Source organism: Sapajus apella, unplaced genomic scaffold, assembly GCF_009761245.1.
Source record: "Sapajus apella isolate SASKATOON/1434 unplaced genomic scaffold, GSC_monkey_1.0 scaffold102, whole genome shotgun sequence".
NCBI classification, from domain to species: domain Eukaryota; kingdom Metazoa; phylum Chordata; class Mammalia; order Primates; family Cebidae; genus Sapajus; species Sapajus apella.
In genome coordinates, this window is record NW_022437042.1 from 4,046,810 (window position 1) to 4,067,646 (window position 20,837).

At 40.2% G+C, this 20,837-nt stretch overlaps 1 non-coding gene and 1 pseudogene across 1 annotated transcript; both read right to left on the minus strand.

Annotated features, from left to right (window-relative positions):
* Positions 1-18,389: 18,389 nt before the first annotated feature.
* On the minus strand, positions 18,390-18,449 carry LOC116536656. Its single transcript, XR_004262749.1, has one exon. It is a non-coding gene; the product is annotated as a U7 small nuclear RNA (small nuclear RNA).
* Positions 18,450-20,025: 1,576 nt separating this feature from the next.
* On the minus strand, positions 20,026-20,076 carry LOC116536657 (annotated as a pseudogene).
* Between the last annotated feature and the right edge of the window lie 761 nt (positions 20,077-20,837).

The following is a 20,837-nucleotide window of genomic DNA, read 5'->3' on the forward strand; positions in this document are numbered from 1 at the left end:
GTTAAGAACAGGTGGAATTATTAAATGGGATCCAATTTAAGAAGCAATAGGCTGGATCTGGTGGCTCACGGCTGTAATCTCAGTACTTCAGAAGGCTGAGGTGGGAGAATGACTTGGGCCCAGGAGTTTGAGACCAGCCTGAGTAATACAATGAGACTCCGTTTCTACTAAATAAATAAATAAATAAGCCAGATGTGGTAGTCTCAAGCCAGGGTGACAGAGTACAACCTTTTCTCAAAAACACAAACAGAAAGAAATGATAATCTAGTAAGAAGCCGTATAACCAGGACGGCTCTACAGTCCCATTTTGCCTGGGACAGTCTCAGTTTCTATCCACTGTTCCACATCTCATCGAATTTAGCATTTGTCTCCCATTTTTTTCCTTTTTGAAGTTAATGTTACTATCAATAGCTGCACTAAAATAATTTGGTTTGAGTTTAGCAGATCTCCACTTTGAACTTCCAGTTTCTACAGAGTTCTCATTTTGGCTTTCACCTGATTAAATCTGAAGGACAACCACTGATAATCTCTCTTTTCCTAACCCTTTCCAGATATAAATAACTAACCTCCCCATCAAGGAAAGCAGGCAGAGGAACTCACTGATAAAAGGAAATATGCCCAGACGTCAGCAGTTAGGGACTGCTAACAACCTCAGATCTTGAGTAGTGATGGAGGAAGTATCTGACACTGTTCAGCTGCCTGCACTTGGTGTACTGGCCAGTGATTCTTTGGCCTTTGAGTTCTATGTGTGTTTCAGAAGCCATCAGGTCAGACTTGGAAGCTACCCAAATGCCCATCAATGATAGACTGTATGAAGAAAATGTGGCACATATACACCATGGAATACTATGTAGCCATAAAAAAGAATGAGATTATGTCCTTTGCAGGGACATGGATGAAGCTGGAAGCCATCATCCTCAGCAAACTAACACAGGAACAGAAAACCAAACACTGCATATTCTCACTCATAAGTGGGAGTTGAACGATGAGAACACATGGACACAGGGAGGGGAACATCACACAACAGGGCCTGTCAGGTCATGGGGGCGAAGGGGAGGGAGAGCACTAGGACACATAGCTAATGCATGTGGGGCTTAAAACCTAGATGACCGCTTGATATGTGCAGCAAACCACCATGGCACACGTATACCTATGTAACAAACCTGCACGTTCTGCACATGTATCCCAGAACTTAAAGTAAAATTAAAGAAGAAGAAGAAGAAGCCATTATGTTGCCAGTTAGCAGGATCAATGGGAAATGTGGGCAATTATAGGTAAGGTGTACCTGTATACACATAGGACATAGAGGCTGAGCAGACCAGCCACAGAGAATATACAGAGCAGTCTGAAAATCCATACAACAGTGGTTGTGTAATTTATGCATGGTGTAGAGGTACAACTATGTGTTGATTGATAATGCCTTTTTATTTTGTTATAAACCTTCTTAGCAGTAATGAGCTCAAATAAATGAAAGTACATGTTTACTGAAAATTTAGGTACTGGCTGGGCATGGTGGCTCATGCCTGTAATCCCAGTGCTTTGGGAAGCTGAAGCTGGAGTTTCACTTGAATCCAGGGGTTCAAGGCTGCAGTGAGCTATGATTGCACCACTGCACTCCGGCCTGGGCAACAGAGCAAGAGTCCATCGTCCATCTCTAAAAAAAAAAAAAAAAAGGTATTAAATTTGGTGATGTACATGTAACTTGCACAAAATGTCTATTGATGTTTACCACTGTGAGGGCCAGAGTGATATAACCGACCACACAAAGCCCAGAAGGCAATGGTCTGTTGAGGAAGCATCAGAATATACCTCATAAGGCAATAGTTATCTTAAGATGTGCTTAAGGACCACAGGTTTACATATAACTCTGTTCAACATGATTCTCATGAAGATCAAATGACTGTTCTTCTAAATTCATTTTGCTCAATTTAAATTCCAACTTTCCTTGTGCACATACAAAAAGTGAAGTTGTAGCTATTAAGGTGTTGGCTGCATTAGCCAAACAGTTTAATGATGCCAACTTTATATCGGTGTCCTCAGGTGCTTCAAATAGAAGTTAAATTAATAATGATACATTTATTTCATTCAATGTATGAAATCAAAATAACAATTTTCGAACTGAATTCTGATGAAGATGAAACATCTGACAGCATTATAGACGTTGTTGTAATGTAAACTTAACATAAAATCCTAAGTCCCAGCACTTTGGGAGGCCAAGGCAGGCAGATCACCTGAGGTCAGGAGTTCCAGACCAGCCTGGCTAACAAGGCAAAACCCCATCTCTACTAAAAAAAAATATACAAAAACTGGCCAGGCATTGTGGCAGGTGCCTATAATCTCAGCTACTCAGGAGGCTGAGGCACGACAATCGTTTGAACCTGGGAGGTGGAGGTTGCAGCGAGCCGAGATCACACCTCTGCACTCCAGCCTGCGTGACAGAGCGAGATTCCCTCTCAAAAAAAAAAAAAAAAAAAAAAAAAAATAGGAAGAAATCTTAAGCCTCCTATTGAATGAACGGACCCTTTCTTGGCCTAAAGGACCCCAGAAAAACCTTAAAACTGAGTTCTTGGCCATGAAGGGTTGATAGGTCAGACACGTCTTGTTATACCCTCTCCCTTTTATGGTTTAGACACAACTGACCAACACTAATGTTAAAATATAGATCATAAGACTGACAGAATAGATCCTTTGTGGCAATAAGATACAAAATTATAAACAGGACCTAAGGCCATGCCAGGCAAGGGTTAAGTCACACACCCTTACACTTAAAGAATAAGCTATGTTGCAAGGTGTTGATTAGAAAATAGAAGTAAAAAAAGAGAATAAGCTATGCTCTGTCTCAAGGGTTTTGTTTGTTTGTTTGTTTGTTTGTTTGTTTTTTTCTCTAGCAGCTAAACAAGCACTGGTCTGGAGATAATATTAAAATATTAAAACAACCACAACTCAGCTCACAGATGCTGACTAACTGAACCTCTCTTCCCCCAGCCACAACTACAGCTTTAATTGGACAACAGGCTGATTTTAGCAACTTTCTCCTGATAAGATCACCCACCATGGACTGGTTCTGGCTGGTTTACAGAGGCTGTGCACTTGCATGCTTACATGTCCTGAAAAGATCTTTTGTGTCTAGGGCCTAATTGTAATACATTTAAATGTTAAGTCTCGGCTGGGTGCAGTGGCTTACGCCTGTAATCCCAGCGCTTTGCGAGGCCAAGTTGGGCAGATCACTTGAGGTCAGGAGTTCAAGACCAGCCTGGCCAACATGGTGAAAACCCGTCTCTACGAAAAATACAAAAATTAGTCAGGCATGGTGGCGGGTGCCTGCAGTCTCAGCTACTCAAACCTGTATGGAGGTTGCAGTGAGCCGAGATGGCGCCACTGCACTCCAGCCTGGGCAACAGAGCAAGACGCCTTCTCAAAAAAGAAAAAAAAATTAAAGAGAGCTATTGAAGGGCTCCTTTGACGGTGCACCTAAGTGTCCTAAAATGAGTACTGACCTTTTTTTTTTTTTTTAACAAAGATTGGGTTATTTTGTTGAACATCAGTAGGTAATATTTTATCAAAATAGTCAACAAATAGAGTGTCTAAAAAATGTTGGCTTTTGAAGCTTTTAGCAGATTGCAGTTATTGAAAACAAAGCCTGAAAAACAGAAAGGCATCAAAATGTATTTCTAAAAAAGGACTGAAGCAAACTAGAGCTGTAATGGTGAACAAACAGGATTTAATTGTGAAATTCTATAATTGTGCTTTGGAATATGCTGAGTTGAGAGAAAACACTTGTCATGTTGATAGGGCTCTTTTTTTTTTAGTTGGAGACAATTTGATAAAATTTTAATTAGATTTATATTCTGTACCTGAATGGAACAAAATTGAGAAGGCCTGTGATTCTCAGCATCCACATTTGGCAAAATTTTCAAAAGAAACATAGATACATCTTTTTAAATGATTTTTTTTTTTTTTTTTTTTTTTTTTTTAGGAGACAAGGTTTCACTATGCTGGTCAGACTAGTCGTAAACGCCTGACCTCAGGAAATCCACCCGCCTCGGCATCTCAAAGTGCTGGGATTACAGGCGTGATTTAAATGAATTTTATCTTGTGACAATATTCGTTGAAGAATGACATTTTGAATAGAGAGTTTCTGTAAGAATATTTGCGATAAAATAATTATACATTTTATTTTATTTTTATTTTGTTGAGGCAGAGTTTCACTCTTGTTGCCCAGGCTGGAGCGCAGTGGCGCAATCTTGGTGCACTGCAACCTTCACCTTCCAGGTTCAAACGATTCCCCTGCCTCAGCCTCCAAAATAGCTGGGATTACAGGCATGTGCCACCACGCCCAGCTAATTATATATTTTTGGTAGAGACAGGGTTTCTCCATGTTGGTCAGGCTGGTCTCGAACTCCCAACCTCAGGTGATCCACCGGCCTCAGCCTCCCAAAGTGCTGGGATTACAGGCGTGATCCACTGCACCCAACCCCCTTTTATTATTTTTTTAAAATATAATTGTGAGCCTGGGGAAGGTAGCTCACACCTGTAATCCCAGCACTTTGGGAGACCAAAGTATGAGGATCAACTGGGGCCAGGAATTTGAGACCTGTTGGGGCAACTTTAAAAACCCTATCTTTACAGCAACAACATGTTATAAAACAAAAGTAGCCAGGCATGGTGGCACACACCTGTGGTTCTAGCTGAGAGGCTAAGGCGTTAAGATTGCTTGAGCACAGGAGTTCAAGGTTGCAATGAACCATGATTACACCACTGCACCTCAGCCTGGGTGACAGAACAAGACTCCATCTAAAAAAGTAATTGTGACTAAGTGTGCTATAGTTAAGATGTACACCATTTACTGAAGTTGAGGTGCAGGGTACCTCAGCACCTGCAGACATAGTATTTTCTAAATTAAAAATAGAATGGTTTACAAATACAAGACAATTGAAGGATATGAACAATTTCAAATTTCTTAACCACAAAATGCAAATTTTTCTTTTCTTTTTTTTTTTTTTTTTTTTTTTTTTTGAGACAAATCCTCACTATGTTTCTCAGGCTGGTCTCGAACTCCTGGGCTCAAGTCATCAGCCCTCCTGGGCCTCCCAAAGTGTTGGGATTATAGGCATGAGCCACCACACCCAGCCTTAAATGCAAGTTTGAAAATGATTGCAGACCATTTTATTTTAAAGTTTAAAAATAACAAAATCAGCCAGGCGCAGTGGCTCATACCTGTAATCCCAGCACTTTGGGAGGTGGAGGCGGGTGGATCACTTGAAGTCAGGAATTTGAGACCAGCCTAGCCAACATGGTGAAACCTTGTCTCTATCAAAAATACAAAAATTAGCCAGGCATGGCGGCGGGGACCTGTAATCCCAGCTACTTGGAAGGCTGAGGCAGGAGAATAGTTCAAACAGAGGAGGCAGAGGTTGCTGGGAGATCACACCACTGCACTCTAGCCTGGGTGACAGAGCAAGACTCTGTCTCAAAAAAATGAAATAAAATAAAAATAAAAATAACAAAATCATATTGAAATAGTACCTTCTTCACAAAAATACCAGTGATGCATTATAAGTCAGGACTAAGAAACTGATCAGACTATGTGAATATGTACCAATAATTACTCCTGCTATTTAAAAATTTTCAGATAATCAATATAAATATTTTGCTTTAATATACACAGAGGGATGTTATCTTTGTTTTTTAAATAAAGCATCTTACTTTTGCCACTAATGGTTTTTGCCACTAATATAATAAAATCAATGTTTGGTACCAAAGAAATATTTCAGAAAAATTATGTAGTTGGTTTCAGAGCTCTCTTCACTCAAAAGTGTATCAACTTGGACAAGAAGTTATGTGGTCACCTTAACTATAGCATACTTAGCATATTAGCTTTTGCAGCAGACAGCCTGGATTTCAATTCCAGTTCTAACACTTAGTAGTTTTGTGACTTTAAGTAAGCTATTCAATCACTCTCATACTGAGTTTCCTCATCTTTTTTTTTTTTTTGAGACAGAATCTCTCTCTGTTGCCCAGGCTGGAGTGCAGTGGTGCAATCTTGGCTCACTGCAACCTCTGCCTCCTGGGTTCAAGCAATTCTTCTGCCTCAGCTTCCCAAGTAGCCGGGATTACAGGCGTGTGCCACCACACCCAGCTATTTTTTTTTTTTTTTTTTTGTATTTTTAGTAGAAATGGGGTTTCACCATGTTGGCCAGGCTGATTTTGAACTCCTGATCTCAAGTGATCCGCCCACCTCGGCCTCCCAAAAGTGCTAGGATTACAGGTGTGAGCCACCACATCTGGCCGTAATTTTTGTATTTTTAGTAGAGATGGGGTTTTGCCACGTTGGCCAGGCTGGTTTCCAACTCCTGACCTCAGGTGATCCGCCCGCCTCAGCCTCACGTTTCCTCATCTTTAAAATGGTGATGGTAATAATAGAAGTTATCTCAGTGGTTTGTTCAAGGATGACATGAAATAATGTGTATAAGGCACTTGGTACAGTGCTTTGGCATGTTGCACTCTCAGTTAACATGAACTATTATCATTGCTGTTGTTATTTTTATTAAGAGGCTATATTCATGATTATTGTTAGATTTTCCTTACCATTGACTTGATGTCCTAACAGCAGATTGGATGCCTGGCCTTGTCTTTATATCTAGCAAAGGGATCCAGTGATCAGGAAGATTTGCCAAATTCTATGGTGGCATAGACCAGCATTTTCTTTTCGTTTCTTTCTTTTTTCTTTTCTTTTCTTTCTTTCTTTTTTTTTGGGGGGGGGAGGGGAAACAGTCTTGCTCTGTTGCCCAGGCTAGAGTGCAGTGGCAAAATCCCAGCTCACTGCAACCTCCACCTCCCAGGTTCAAGCAATTGTCCTCCGTCAGCCTCATGAGTAGCTGGCATTACAGGTGTGCACCACCACACCTGGCTAGTTTCTGTATTTTTAGTAAAGATGAGGTTTCACCATCTTGGCCAGGCTGGTCTCGAACCCCTGAGCTCAGGTGATCCGCCCGCCTCGACCTCCCAAAGTGCTGGGATTACAGGCGTGAGCCACCACGCCCGTCCGGTTTTGTTAAATTGTGAAACCTAGGGCTTTAACAACCTCTACGCCCTCTGGGACTGAAGGTTTCCGCTCGTAGGCAATAGGCAGACACCACAGACCACAGTAATGGAAAATGGTCATTTGAACTGACACTAGATGAATGCCAGAGGGCGCTCTTTCCTAAGCGGTACCAATTTACAGTCCCTAAGCAGGAAGGCACAGAAACGGCAAGTTTCAAGGAGATGGAGGAAGAGAGAAAACACTGTCCCTGGAGGAAGCATAATAAGGTTTAAGATATAAAGCCATGAAGTTAGAAAAGAAAGGGAGACAGAATAACACTACATCGATATATAAAATTGTTTCATAGTCAACAAAACTAAGATTATAGGCGGGGCGTGGTGACTCAAGTCTGTAATCTCGGCACTTTGGGAGGCCTAGGCAGACGAATCACTTGAGGCTCGGAGTTCGAGATCAGCCCGGGCAACGTGGCAAAACACCGTCTCTAACAAAAATACAAAAATTAGCCGGGCGTGGTTGTGCCCACCTGTAATTCCAGCTACTCGGGAGGTTAAGGCAGGAGAATCTCTTGAACCCAGAAGGCAGAGATTGCAGTAAGCCAAGATCATGCCACTGCTCTCCAGCCTGGGCGACACAGCAAGACCCTATCACAAAAACAAACAAACAAACAAAAAACTAATATTATAAACAAAAAAATGTAAATGCAAAAAAATTTTTAATGTATAGGAATGATAAAAAGCCAATATGAAATTATATATATAATTGCATATTATAAACGTGTTACTTATAATTTAATATTTTAATTTATAAACATATATGTTAATTATAATTAAATGCATACGTAATTAATTTTATATTATAATCATACAGTATATACACACATACATACATACATATAACCTGTACAAATCTATGAGAACACCAAGTCTCCAACAGCCAAAATGTCAAGTTTATATTTAGAGGAAATAATATAAAAATAATTGCTAAGGACCCCATCTCTAAAAAATAAATATTGATATTTATTGAGCACATACTATGTATTTGCTACCTTATGTCCACTTTTAACACTTAAGCTTATGAAGTAGTTATTATTAGAATACTGTCCTCATTTTTCTGTTTTTTTTTCAACAGGGTTTTTGTTGCTCAGATTGGAGTATAGTGGTGTGATCATGTTCATTGCAACCTAGAACTCCTGAGCTCAAGCAATCCTTTTGCCTCAGCCTCCTTAGTAGCTAGGACTACAAGCACGTGCTGCTATGCCTGGCTAATTAAAAAAAAAAAAATTTAGAGGTGGGGTCTTGCTATGTTGCCCAGACTGGTCTGAAACTCCTGGCTTCAAGTGATCTTCCCATCTTAGCCTCCCAAAGTGCTGGGATTATAGGTGTGAACCACTGTGCCTGGCCTTGTCCTCATTTTACACATGAGGAAACTGAGGCTTAAAGGCTTAAGTAACTTGTCCAAGTTCACAGTACTAAGTGGAAGAGACAGCTGAGACTTCAAGGTTTTCCTCCAGAGGACCCAACCGCTGCATGCTTCTTTCCCATGGCTTCTAAAGCCCTGTGTGGCCTGCTTTCCACTTACTTCTTCAGCCTTCCTCATCACTCAGCTCTCTGAACAGACCATGATCCCTGCCTAGGACCCACTTCCCTGCAAAGACCCATCTTTGCCTGACTCAGTGTTACTCGTCCTCTGGCTCAGCTTAGACATCGCTTAGAAGACTCAGCAGGAAGTGTTCTCTGTTCTCCAAGCCTGGATTAGGTGACCTTTCTTTGTGGGTGTTTGGCTCGCCATCATCTCACCATACTGCATGGCAATTGTCCACTTCCTGATCTGTGTCCTCTGTTAGACTGGGAATTTGGGGAGAGCAGAGACTAGATTTGCTACCCACTGCATTTCCTGATCCTGGCACAATGCCTGCCACATAGTAAGTTCTCTATACACAGAGACTCCTCTGCTTGAAATATTTCATAGAGAGCCACATGTGGAAAGCAAATGTCATCAACTCTGCCACCAGCAGATGGTTATTGGCTGGCACTGGTGGTTCATCAGGCATGTTTGCTGTGATTTTGCTTATGTTTGAGTAGTTTAATGAACGTTATTAACATATTATATATCGGATACGTATAAAGAGTGTCAAAAGACCCAGTAAAAAGTGACATAGGGTTATGATAGAAATTAAATTAGAGCTGGGTGCAAAGGCTCAGGCGTGTAATCCCAGCAGGTTGGGAGGCCAAGGCAGGAAGATCACTTAAACCCAGGAGTTAGAGACCAGCCTGAGCAACATAATGAGACCCCATCTCTAGGAAAAATTTTAAAAAAATTAGCTGGGCATGGTGGCATACGCCTGTTGTACCAGCTACTTGAGAGGCTAAGGTGGGAGGATCACTTGAGTCCAGGAGGTTGAGACTGCAGTGAGTCATGTAATCCCAGCACTTTGAGAGGCAGAGGCAGGTGGATCACCTGAGGCCAGGAGTTCAAGACCAGCCTGGCCAACATGGTGAAACCCTGTCTCTACTAAAAACACAAAAATTAGCCAGACATGGTGGTGATTACCTGTAATCCCAGCTACTCAGGAGGCTGAGACAAGAGAATGGCTTAAACCCGGAAGGCGGAGGTTGCAGTGAGCCGAGATCACGCCACTGCACTCCAGTCTGGGTGACAAAGCGAGGCCCTGTCTCTCAAAAAAGCAAAAAAGAAATGAAATTAGAAATAAATAAATATGAAAATTATAAGGATTGAACAAAATATATGTGAATAGTTAAGAGAAGTAAACATTCTGATGGATGAACAGTAAATCATGCAGCATGTGAAGAAAGCTGCATCTATGAAGGTCAAAAATCGTCTATAAGAACTGTATATTTTGACTGGGGAAATGCATGACCTAGGCTAGTTCCCAGAGCACTTATTTATTTATTTATTTATTACTGTATTTTAAGTTCTGGGGTACATTTGCAGATCTTGCAAGACTGTTGCATAAGTACACACAAGCCACGGTGGTTTGCTGTCTCCATCCCCCCGTCACCTACATCAGGCATTTCTCTCAGTGTTATCCCTCCCCAACCTCCCCGCCCCCCACTGTCCCCTAGCCCCTCACCCCCCAACAGACCCAGTGTGTGATCTTCCCCTCCCTGTGCCCATGTTTTCATTGTTCAACACCTATGAGTGGGAACATGTGGTGTTTGGTTTTTTGTTCTTGTGTCAGTTTACCGAAAATGATGGTTTCCAGATTCATCCATGTCCCTACAAAGGACAAGAACTCATTGTTTTTTTATGGCTGCATAGTATTCTATGGTGTATATGTGCCATATTTTCCCTGTCCAATCTATCATTGATGGGCATTTGGGTTGGTTCCAGGTCTTTGCCATTGTAAACAGTGCTGCAATAGACGATTTATAATACAATGATTTATAGTCCTTTGGGTACATACCCAGTAACAGGGTTGCTGTGTCAAATGGAATTTCTATTTCTAGATCCTTGAGGAATCGTCACACTGTCTTTCATAATGGTGGAACTAATTTACACTCCCACCAATGGTGTAAAAGTGTTTCTATTTCCCCACATCCTCTCCAGCATCTGTTGTCTCCAGATTTTTTAGTGATTGCCATTCTAACTGGTGTCAGATGGTATCTCAATGTGGTTTTGATTTGCATTTCTCTAATGACCAGTGATGATGAGCATTTTTTCATGTTTCTTGGCTTCATATAAGTCTTCTTTTGAAAAGTGTCTGTTCATATCCTTTGCCCACTTTTGAATGGGTTTTTTTTTTCCTTGTAAGTTTGTTTTAGTTCTTTGTAGATTCTAGATATTAGCCCTTTGTCACAATGGGTAGATAGTGAAATTTTTTTCCCATTCTGTTGGTTACCAGCTCACTCTAATGATTATTTCTTTTGCTGTACAGAAACTCTTAGGTTTAATTAGATCCCATTTGTCCATTTTGGCTTCTGTTGACAATGCTTTTGGTGTTTTAGTCATGAAGTCCTTCCTATGCCTATGTCCTGAATGGTTTTGCCTAGGTTTTCTTCTAGGGTTTTTATGGTGTTAGGTCTTAACGTTTAAGTCTTTAATCCATCTGGAGTTAATTTTAGTATAAGGTATCAGGAAGTGGTCCAGTTTCTGCTTTCTGCACATGGCTAGCCAGCTTTCCCAACACCACTTATTAAATGGGAAATCCTTTCTCCATTGCTTGTTTTTGTCAAGTTTGTCAAAGATCAGATGGTTGTAGACGTGTGGCGTTGTTTCTGAGGCCTCTGTTCTGTTCCATTGGTTTATATCTCTGTTTTGGTACCAGTATCATGCTGTTTTGATTACTATAGCCTTGTAGTATAGTGTGAAGTCAGGCAGCGTGATGCCTCCAGCTTTGTTCTTTTTGCTTAGGATTGTTTTGGATTTGCAGGCTCTCTTTTGGTTTCATAAGAAGTCTAAAGTGTTTTTTTCCAGTTCTATGAAGAAGGTAAATGGTAGCATCTGCCTAAAGTAATTTATAGCATTGAATCTATAAATTAATTTGGGCAGTATGGCATTTTCATGATATTGATTCTTCCTAACCATGAGCATGCAATGTTTTTCCATCTCTTTGTGTCCTCTCTTATTTCATTGAGCAGTGGTTTGTAGTTCCCTTCGAAGGGGTCCTTCACACCCTTTGCTAGTTGTATTCCTAGGTGTTTCATTTTCTTTGTAGCAATTGTGAATGGGAGTTCGCTCTTGATTTGGCTCTCTTTAAGTCTGTTATTGGTGTATAGGAATGCTTGCGATTTCTGCACATTGATTTTGTATCCTGAGACTTTGCTGAAGTTGCTTATCAGTTTCAGGAGATTTTGGGCTAAGACGATAGGGTCTTCTAAATATACAATCATGTCATCTACAAATGGAGACAATTTGACTTCCTCCTTTCCTAATTGAATACCCTTTATTTCTTTTTCTTGCCTGATTGCTCTGGCTAGAACTTCCAATATTATATTGAATAGGAATGGCGAGAGAGGGCATCCTTGTCTAGTGCCAGATTTCAAAGGGAATGCTTCCATTTTTAGTCCATTCAGTATGATATTGGCTGTTGGTTTGTCATAAATAGCTTTTATTATTTTGAGATATGTTCCATCGATACCTAGTTTATTGAGGGTTTTTAGCATAAAGAGCTGTTAAATTTTGTCAAAGGCCTTCTCTGCATCTATTGAGATGATCATGTGGTTTCTGTCTTTGGTTCTGTTTATGTGATGGATTACATTTATAGACTTGCATATGTTGAACCAGACTTGCATCCCCAGGATGGAGCCAACTTGATCATGATGGAAAAGCTTTTTGATGAGCTGTTGCAATCGGTTTGCCAGTATTTTATTGAAGATTTTTGCATCTATGCTCATCATGGATATTGGCCTGAAGTTTTCTTTTCTTGTTTAGTCTCTGCCGGGTTTTGTTATCAGGATGATGTTGGTCTCATAAAATGAGTTAGGGAGGATTCTCTCTTTTTGTATTGTTGGGAATAGTTTCAGAAGGAGTGGTACCAGCTCCTCTTTGTACACCTGGTAGAATTCGGCTGTGAACCCATCTGGACCTGGACTTTTTTTGGTTGGTAGGCTATTAATTGCTGCCTCAACCTGAGCCCTTGTTATTGAACTATTCAGGGTTTCAGCTTCTTCCTGGTTTAGTCTTGGGTGGGTGCAAGTGCCCAGGAATTTATCCATTTCTTCTAGACCTACTGGTTTATGTGCATAGAGTTGTTTGTAGTAATCTCTGATGGTAGTTTGTATTTCTGTGGAATTGGTGGTGATATCCCCTTTATCGTTTCTTATTGCATCTATTTGATTCTTCTCTCTTTTCTTTTTTATTAGTCTGGCTAGTGGTCTGTCTAGTTTGTTGATCTTTTCAAAAAACCAGCTCCTGTATTTATTGATTTTTGTAATTTATTTTATTGCATTTTAGGTTTGGGGGTACATGTGAAGAACATGCAAGATTGTTGCATAGGTGCACACATGGCAATGTGATTTGCTGCCTTCCTCCCGTTCACCTATATCTGGCATTTCTCCCCATGCTATCTCTCCCCAACTCCCCACCCCCCACTGACCCTCCCCTATTTCCCCCCATCAGACCCAAGTGTGTAGTGCTCCCCTCCCTGTGTCCATGTGTTCTCATTGTTCAACACCCACCTATGAGTGAGAACATGTGTTGTTTGATCTTCTGCTCTTGTGTCAGTTTGCTGAGAATGATGGTTTCCAGGTTCATCCATGTCCCTACAAAGGACACAAACTCATCATTTTTGATGGCTGCATAATATTCCATGGTATATATGTGCCACATTTTCCCTGTCCAGTCTATCATCGATGGGCATTTGGGTTTTTTGTGTCTCTATCTCCTTCAGTTCTGCTCTGATCTTAGGTATTTCTTGTCTTCTGCTAGCTTTTGAGTTTTTTTGATCTTGCTCCTCTAGCTCTTTCAATTTTGATGATAGAGTGTTGATTTTAGATCTTTTCTCGCTTTTCATGTGGGCATTTATTGCTATAAATTTCCCTCTAGACACTGCTTTAAATGTGTCCCAGAATTTCTGTTACATTGTGTCTTGGTTCTCATTGGTTTCAAAGAACATCTTTACTTCTGCCTTCATTTCTTTGTTTATCCAGTTGTCATTTAGGAGCCAGTTGTTCGGTTTCCATGTAGTTGTGCGGTTTCGAGTGAGTTTCTTAATCCTGAGTTCTAATTTGATTGCACTGTGGTCTGAGAGACTGTTTGTTATGATTTCCATTCTTTTGCATTTGCTGAGGAGTGATTTACTTCCCATTATGTGGTCAATTTTAGAATAAGTGCAATGTGGTGCTGAGAAGAATGCACATTCTGTGGATTTGGGGTGGAGAGTTCTGTAGATGTCTATTAGGTCCACTTGGTCCAGATCTGCATTCAAGTCCTGGATATTCTTGCTGATTTTCTGTCTCATTGATCTGTCTAATATTGACAGTGGAGTGTTAACGTCTCCCACTACTATTGTGCAGGAGTCTAGGTTTCTTTGTAGGTTATTAAGAACTTGCTTTATGTATCTGGGTGCTCCTGTATTGGGTGCGTATATATTTAGGATCGTTAGCTCTTCTTGTTGCATTGATCCTTTTACCATTATGCAATGCCCTTGTTTGTCTCTTTTGATCTTTGTTGGTTTAAAGCACATTTTATCAGAGGCTAAGATTGCAACCCCTGCTTTTTTTTTTTCTCCCTCTTTCCATTTGCTCGGTAAATCTTCTTCCATTCCTTTATTTTGAGTCTATGTATGTCTCTGCACGTGAGATGGGTCTCCTGAATACAGCACACCGATGGGTCTTGACTTTTTATCCAGTTTGCAGTCTGTGTTTTTGATTGGGGCATTTAGGCCATTTTGTTACTAGCTGGTTGTTTTGCCCGTTGGTTGACACGGTTTCTTCATTGCGTTGTTAGTCTTTACCATTTGGTATGTTTTTGCAGTAGCTGGTACTGGTTGTTCCTTTCTGTGTTTAGTGCTTCCTTCAAGAACTCTTGTAAGGCAGGTCTGGTGGTGACGAAATCTCTCAGCAATTGCTTGTCCATAAAGGATTTTATTTCTCCTTCACTTATGAAGTTTAGTTTGGCTGGATATGAAATTCTGGGTTGAAAGTTCTCTTCAAGAATATTGAATATTGGCCCCCACTCTCTTCTGGCTTGTAGGGTTTGTGCCGAGAAATCTGATGTGAGTCTGATGGGCTTCCCTTTGTGGTGACCTGACCTTTCTCTCTGGCTGTCCTTAGCATTTTTTCCTTCATTTCAACCCTAGTGAATATGACGATTATGTGCCTTGGGGTTGCTCTTCTTAAGGAGCATCTTTATGGTGTTCTCTGTATTTCCTGTATTTGAATGTTGGCCTGCCTTGCTAGGTTGGGGAAGTTCTCCTGGATAATATCCTGAAGAGTGTTTTGCAGCTTGGATTCATTCTCCCCGCCTCCCTCAGGTACACTGATCAAGTGTGGATTAGGTCTTTTCACATAATCCCATATTTCTTGGAGGCTTTGTTCATTTCTTTTCACTCTGTTTTGTCTTTTCTTGCCTTCTCATTTTATTTCATTGAGTTGATCTTCAATCTCTCATATCCTTTCTTCTGCTTGATCTATTAGACTATTGAAACTTGTGTATGCTTCATGAAGTTCTTGTGCTGTGTTTTTCAGCTCCATCAAGTCATTTATGTTCTTCTCTAAGCTGGTTATTCTAATTAGCATTTCATCTAACTTTTTTTCAAGGTTTTTAGTTTCTTTGCATTGGGTTAGAACATGTTCCTTTAGCTCAGAGAAGTTTGTTATTACCTACCTTCTGAAGCTTCTTCTGTCAGTTAATCAAACTCATTCTCCATCCTGTTTTGTTCCCTTGCTGGTGAGGAGTTGTGATCCCTTGGAGGAGGAGAGGCTTTCTGGTCTTGGATGATTTCATTCTTTTTGAACTGGTTTCTTCTCATCTTCGTTGGTTTATGTACCTTTGATCTCTAAAGTTGGTGATCTTGGATTGAGGTCTCCAAGTGGACGTCCTTTCTGTTGATGTTGAAGCTATTTCTTTTTGTTTTTTAGTTTTCCTTCTAATAGGCCCCTCTGGTGTATGAGGCTTTGTTGTTGTTGTTGTTGTTGTTGTTGTTGTTGTTGTTATACAGGGTCAGAAAGCTGCTTGAGGAGGCAGTCTGTCCCTTGTTTGCCTGCAGAGGCACTGCTGGGCTGCCTTGGACTCAGCCCGGCTGCTGTGTAGGCTTCCTTTGGCTTTTGTTTACACAGGTGAGATTAGACCTGGCTTTACAATGGCAGATGCCCTCCTTCCCCGACCCAGCTCGATCGTCCCAGGTCAAGCTCAAATTGATGTGCTGGCTGTGACACTCTCAAGCGAGAGGGCTTCAGTTTGCTGGTCTTTGTGGGGGTGGGACCTGCCAAGCTGTATCATCTGTCTCCCTGCTTTCTGTCTTTCTGGGGGGTGAGTAGATCTGTCCCGCAGGTGCTCTCTGTGCTAGCCAAAACCTCTGCCCAGTTCTGTGCCAACAACTTGTGGTGCTGGGCTGGCTGAAGCTGTCATTCAGATCTGTGCTGGCAAGTCGCAGTGCTTCTCAGCCCAGCGGTATTCTCCCGAACTGTGGGTTGCAAAGGGCTTGGGAGAAGTGCAGTATCTGAACCAGAGTGCTGAGAGGGTAAAGTCCTCTGGTCAGTTGCACTTCCTGGGTGGGGTAGCGCCCCACACTGCCTCGGTTTGCCCTTCCTGGGCTACACCCACTGTCCAACCAGTCCCATTGAAATGAACTTGGTACCTCAGTTGGAAATGCAGAGATCACTCGTCTTCGGAGTCTAGCTGGTAGCTGCGCTCTGGAGCTATTCCTATTCAGCCATCTTGGCAGAAGTTCCCCCTAGAGCACTTATTTTTGGCGGGTCAAGGTGAAGTTAGAGGTCTCTGTCCACTTTCCAAAAGGATTTTTTAAATCTTTTATGACACAGGACAGCTCAGAGTTTCTCTGAAAACTATTATTGTGACATCTTGCATTTAAAGATGTTATGGCAAAGAGCTAAAATAATGAAGGAAGGTGCATCCTAAAAAATTAAACAAAAAACAGAGAATTCCTCCTATTGTGTATTCCCTTACCCCATTTCTATAGGATTTTAGAAGACATTATCTAGATTTTGCAATGTATTATCATCTCCTGAATGAGTATTACAGGTCAGGCACTTTTTTTTTTTTTTTTTTTTTTTTTTTTTTTTTTTTTTTTTTTTTTTTGAGACGAAGTCTCACTCTGTCATCCAGGCTGCAGGGCAGTGGTTTGATCTTGGCTCACTGCAACCTTCGCCTTCTGGGTTCAAGCCATTCTCTTGCCTAAGCCTTCTTAGTAGCTGGGATTACAGGTGAGCACCACCATATCCAGCTAATTTTTGTGTTTTTAGTAGAGACAGGGTTTCACCATGTTGGCCAGGCTGGTCTTGAACTCCTGGCCTCAGGTGATCCACTGGCCTCAGCCTCTCAAAGTGTTGGGATTACAGGTGTGAGCCACTGCACCCGGCTGAGGTCGGGCACTTCTAAACATTTTTTTTCATTTTATTCACACATTCCTGTGAGACAGATATGATCTCATTCTACAGATTGGGAAACTTGGGGCCTGAAAATTAAGTAACTTTCCCAAGGTCACACAACTAGGAAGTGTTTATGTTGGAATTGGAAGGATCCAATATGCTCCAGTTTTCCTCTATTATCTAATTTCATTCTCACAACAATCATGTGAATGAAGTTAAGAAAATTCTTCCCCCCACTTCTTAGATGAAAACAGTGAAACCCAGAAATGTCCACAGTTTCACTAAGTGGTGAGTAGAGATAGAAGTGAACTCACATCTTCTGTCCCTAAGTTCAGAGTCTTTCCAGGCCACCATGTCTTTATTTCTTCATTGTTTGGTTAAAAGTTTGTGGCTGGAGCTTTTCCAGGTATTAGTCTTTCTTAGTGGCTGTGGAGTATGTGCCTGAGATAGGGAAGGATTGGCTTGCTCTGTTGTTGGGATAAGAGAAGGAACAGCAGATACCCCATTACAAGAAATGTTAGAGGATGTCCTTCATGATAACAGATTAAAATCCGGATCTACACAAAGGAATGAGGAGCAATGGATATGGTAACTACATGGGTAACATGCACAAGATTTTTTTCTTATAATTTAAATCTCCTTATTAGATATTTTGCTTAAAACAAAAATAATAACATTGTATTGTGCAGTTTATAACATGTAGAAAAAATGCATGGCAAAAATAGTGGTATGGTTTGAATGTGCTTCATTCGAAATTTGTGGTGAAATTTAATCTCCAATGTGGTGGTATTAAGAGGTGAGACTTTGGGGGACATGATTAAGTCATCAGGGCTTTGCCTTCATGAATAGATCAGTGCCATATAAAAGGTCTGAGATGGCTCAGTGGCCCATGCCTATAATCCCAGCAGTTTGGGAGGCTGAGGCCAGTGGATCACTTGAGCCCAGGAATTTGAGACCAGGTTGGCCAACATGGCAAAACCCCATCTCTACAAAAAATACAAAAATTAGCTGGGCATGGTGGTGATTTAAGTGATCCCTGTTACTCAGCAAGCTGCAGTGGGAAGGATAGCTGAATCCTGTAAGGTTGAGGCTGCTGTGAGCTGTGACAGTGCCACTGCACTCTAGCCTGGGTGACAGAGTGAGACCCTGCTTCCAAAACAAACAAACAAAAAGAAGGTGGACTGTAACAGATTAAAGATGTATTACTATAAAACCCAAAGGAACTACTAAAATAACAAGACAAAGAGTTATATTTAATAAGCCAATTAAGGTAATAAGATAGAATCATTAAAATGCTCATTTAATACTAATTTATTACTTTTTTCTTTTTTTGTGGAGGTTTTGTGGAAAACCAGAAAACTTGCTAGACAAAGTCTAAAAGAGCTATAACACTGACTTTTTCCTTTTTTGAATCATGCCTTTGCTCTAAACCCCATGGATTTTCTCCCATGTTTTTTCTAAAAGTGTTATAGTTTTACATTTTACATCTAAGTCTGTGGCCCACTTTGAGTTATTTTTGTATACGGTGTGAGATTTAGATTGAAGTTCATTTACTTTTGTCCAATTGTGCCAACACCATTTGTTTAAAAGGCTATTGTTCCTCCATTGATTTGCTTTGGTATCTTTGTCAAAAATCAGTTTGAAGAACAAATTATATGTCACGTGCCATAAAAAAAAAAAGAAGAAAACAGATGAGTTTCTCTTCTGTTTCATTGATCTGTGTGTCTATATTTCTATGAATATCATACTGTCCTTATTACTATAAATACATAGTAGGGCTTAATGTCAAATACAGTAATTCTTCCCACCTTATTCTTCTTTTTCAATCATAAGCTTGTGTATTTCTACAAAATACCTTGCTGGGACTTTGATAGAAGTTGCATTACACCTACAGATCAGTTTGGGAAGAATTGCTATCTTTACTATGTTGTGTATTCTAATCCATAAATATGCTATGGCACTCCATTTATTAAGTCTTCTTTGATCTCTTTCGTTAGTGTTTTGTAATTTTCACCATATGGATCCTGTATGTGTTTTGTTAAGTTTATATCTAAGAACGTACTTTTCTGGAACAATTATAACTGATACTGTGTTTTTCGTTTTGGTTTCCACATGTTCTCTGTTAATGCGTTTGGCTTTTGCATGTTAATCTTGTATCCTGCAAACTTTCAAACTCACCTATTAGTTTTAGATAATTTTTTGTTGTTTATTTCTTTGGTAAATTTATTGGGCTTTTCTGCATAGAAAAGCATGCCATCTTTAGATAAGGACAGATTTATTCTTTTTTCTAATCGGCATTCATTTTATTTCTTTTTCTTGTCTTATTGTGTTGTGTTTCCAGTACTATGTTGAATGAGTGGTAGGGTGAGCATCCATGCCTGCTTTCTAAACAAGTGGAAGCCAATTATTCTTTCACCATTAACTGTGGTGTTAGTTGTAGGGTTTCTGTAGATGCCTTTTATCAAGTTAAGGTAGTTCCCCTATCGTCCTAATTTGCTGAAAGGGTTTTGTTTTTTTTTTTTAAATTTTTAAAAAATATAAGTGGGTGTTGGATTTTGTCAAATGTTTTCTCTGTGTCAATGAATATGATTTTCTTTCTTGAGCCATTGATATGGTGAATTACATTGGTTTCTGAGTGTTGAACCACCCTTGAATACAGGCATATCTTGTTTTACTGTGTTTTGCAGATATTATGTTTCTTACAAATTGAAGGTTTGTAGCAATCCTGCAATGAGCTCGCTTTGTGTCTCTGTGATGGTATGTTTCAGCAATAAAGTATTTTTAAAGTATGTACATTGTTTTTTAGACATAATGCTATTGCACACTTAATAGACTGCAGTATAGTGTAAACATAAGCATTTTTTTCTTTTCTTTCGTTTTCTTTTCTTTTCTTTTTTTGCTTCTTTCTTCCTTTTTGTCTTGCATTGGAAAACATAAGCATTTTATATGCACTCTTTTGCCTTTTTTTGTGAAGGTTTTCCAGAAAACTTGCTGACAAATTCTAAAAGAGCTGTAACACTGGCTTTTTCTTTTTGTGACTCACTTTATTGCAATATTTGCTTTATTGTGATGATCTGGAACTGAACCTGCATCCTCTCCCATGTATTCCTGTACTGTGATGGCTAATTTTATGTATCAATTTGACTGGCCATCGGTGCTCAGATTAAACATTATTTCTGAGTTTGTGAGAATGTTTCCAGGTAAGGTTGTCATTTCAATCAGTGAACTCAATAAGTAGATTGACCTCCCTCGTATAGGTGAGCATGGTCCAATCCATTGAGGGCTTGAACAGAACAAAAGGTGGAAAAAGAAAAAAATTGCCCTTTTTGCTTCCTGTTTGCTTGCTTGAATTGAAACATCTCATCTCTTCTCCAATCCTTGGGCTGGGAATTACGCCACTGGCTCCCTGGTTCTGAAACGTTCAAGCTCAGATTAAATTACACTAACAGTTTTCCTGGGTTCCCAGCTTACAGATGACAGATCATGGGACTTATCAGCCTCCATAATTCAATGAGCCAATTTCTCAATTCCTTGTATGTGTCTCTTTCTCCCTCTTTTTCATCTCCTACCGGTTCTGTTTCTCTAGAGAACCCTAAGTACAAATATCTGGAATAAATCCTACTTGATCATGGTGTACAGTGGTTTTTATAAAATGTTATATTTCATTTGCTAATATTTTGTTGAGTAGTTTTTTTTTTGCCTATGTTCATAACAAATATTGATTTGTAGCTTCCTTCCTTCCTTTCTTTCCTTCCTTCCCTCCCTCCCCCTTCCCTTCTCCT